We start from the raw sequence: 2,885 nt of genomic DNA, 5'->3' as shown, positions 1-2,885 counted from the left end.
TACTTTGATTAACTCCAAACACCAAGGTCTAAAATCCTCCTTTTAGTGTATGTTCTAAAATGGTAGAATGATAATCACTTATATTTATTAGTAAACAATATTACGTCCCCAAAGAGATTAGGTTGTGACACCCTAATCTTGGCTATTGTAATATTGAAGTAGTAATGAATATAAGATCTTAAGAAAAATATGCTTAACTTGACAAATAAACTAAGTGGTACAACTACTTCTTAGTTTATTTGTTAAGTGTTTGAGACAAGTAATTTTTATAACTTGAAATCAGTTTTTAGGTGATCAATCTAAAAAGAGCATTAAGAATTTCTCAAACAAGTAAAATTAATCAAAGCACCAACTTGACTGATTAATATTCAAATCTTTTAGAATATAAGAAGTAGAAATACATAGCGATATTCAAAAGAAATTGTTAGAAGCATGACCCATCCATCCAAGGATTGGATGCTTTGAGTTCCAAATAAGATTACAAAATTGATTTTTGCATCTCATTTGCCTTCTCCTTTTCTCCTCTTGAATTATAAACTAAAATTACAAAACTTACTTAAATAAAGCTGCTATGAACTAAGAACAAGAAGAGAGAACTTCAGGGAAGAGAATTTCAAGGCAAGATGGTGAATGATGTATAATATATATTTTTTGTTCGAATGAAATGTGCCTCTATTTATAGAAATTTCCCTGGAGCCGCTAAGCTGCATGTTTGCACCGCTCAGCAGCTGACCAAACCCTTCAGCATGGGTTTGGTCACTTGATCAAGCAGCTTTCTCACCTCCTTAAGCTTGACTCGCCAAAGCTAGTTGTGAGCTATGGGACCAACTATGGTGAGCTACTCTAAAAAGCCTATGGTGGGCTACTTGAAGTGATGTCATTGGTGACTTCATGGTTTGCTTGATGGTTAAGTCAAGTCTGGGTGCACACCTATAGCACCGCTAAGCTGCTTGTTCAGCAGCTTTGACCGTGCTGACTGAGACGTGGCCTGGTGCTTGCTGACCTGGGCAGGAGTCTGGTTCACCATTGAGCGACTTGGTTGCATCATTGAGCTGCTGATTGAGCAGCTTGGGCGTGTGCCAAGCTTGTGTTTGACCGTGTCAAGCTCGAGTTTTGAGCTATGGGACCAAGTAGTTGTGAGCTATGGGACCAACTATGGTGAGCTACTCTAAAAAGCCTATGGTGGGCTACTTGAAGTGATGTCATTGGTGACTTCATGGTTTGCTTGATGGTTAAGTCAAGTCTGGTGCACACCACTTAGCACACCTATAGCCCCATTAAGTTGCTTGTTCGGCAGCTTTGACCTTGCTGACTGAGACGTGGCCTGGTGCTTCCTGACCTGGGCAGGAGTCTGGTTCACCATTGAGCGGCTTGGTTGAACCGATGAGCTTCTAATTGAGCAGCTTGGGCGTGTGCCAAGCTTGTGTTTGACCGTTTCTAGCTGGAGTTCTGACCGTGTCAGTTTTAGTCTGATGCTAGGCTGAGCGGCCAAGCAGGTCCGCTCAGCTGTTTGCTTGAGCGGCTTGGTCCAGGTCAGGCTGGTGTCTAGGTCAGGCTGGTGTCCAGGTCAACTTAGTGTGGCCTGGTCCACGCTCAGCTGCCTGCTTGAGCACCTTGATTTTGACTTCTTTTTCTTTTGACTTCTTTTTCTTCTTGGACCATGAGTCTTTATTCTCTTTTCTTTTTCTTTCTAAATCCTACAAAACACATAAAAAGGAAATACAAACACAAATATACAAGATTGTGATATTTTATACAAAAAGTATTGTTTTAAGTTGGTTTTTCTCAATTATGCTTAAGATAAGTGCCATAAAAGTGTATGAAATTTAGGTATGTTTGACACTTATCAAACTCCCCCCAACTTAAAACTTTGTTTGTCCTCAAACAAAAGATGAAACTTATCCGAAATCAATTTGGCTAAGTTTAATAGATGATCGACATGATTTCAAATGTTTATAAGCATGTCAAAAATAGATTTTAATGAGATTTTTCATGATTTGTGAATTTTGACACATAATTCTTCAAACAAGAAATAAATGCTTTTGTTTATCAGAAATGTGTTACAATTCACCTAAGCAAATATTTTTCTAACCAAAAAGTGTTCTTTGCACACAAGTTCAAAATTGGAACTTTTATGAAGGGTAAGTGTTTCACTCAATTTTTCAATCATTTGTTTGTAGTAGTTTGAACTTTTTTCTTGTCTCACCTATTCTCTTAAATTGCATAAATAATCAAATATCACTAAGGTCTTTATTTTGGTTGTAATGAGGCTTGGTTTGGATAATGGTTTTTCTAGACTTTCAAGGCTAAGTTAAAAAGAGAGCATTTTTGAAAATTTTCTCAATAGAACACTTTACTCTTCTTTTTTCCGTTATTTTCCCAACCTCTTTAACTTTTGAACCTTGGCTTCTATTTTTCTCAATCTCTTTTTGTTTTCTTTTTCATTTCTAAAGAGATTGAGCTTTCTTTCTTTTAAGAAGAAAAGTCTACCAAATTTCCCACCAACTTAATCCTTTCAAACTATTCTTTAAAATTTAATGCTCTCTTAGAACATTTTTTTCAATTCGGGTTCATGGGATAGTTTGAAAATTTTTATTTCATTTGTTTGGCTCAAAGGGCTTATCAAAAGATGATCCTAATTGGGTTTGGAATTTTTGGCCTTTGGTTCAACTAATAAAAGAACATGCCTTGATCATTTCTTATCATTTTTATGCAATTAAGAGATTTAAAGACTCAAACAAGTTTAATTAGACAAATCAAATGTTGATTCTCACTTTGATTGTGTTTGGCTCACTCCCTCACTTGGTTTGGTTTCACACTTTTTGATTTTAAAAAAATGTCTACAAAGATCTTGTTACACAAAATTGAATTTTCAATTTGAAAAA

The sequence above is a fragment of the Lupinus angustifolius genome, chromosome LG04 (assembly GCF_001865875.1).
Source record: "Lupinus angustifolius cultivar Tanjil chromosome LG04, LupAngTanjil_v1.0, whole genome shotgun sequence".
Classification (NCBI taxonomy): Eukaryota; Viridiplantae; Streptophyta; class Magnoliopsida; order Fabales; family Fabaceae; genus Lupinus; species Lupinus angustifolius.
Note: the sequence above shows the minus strand (reverse complement) of the source record.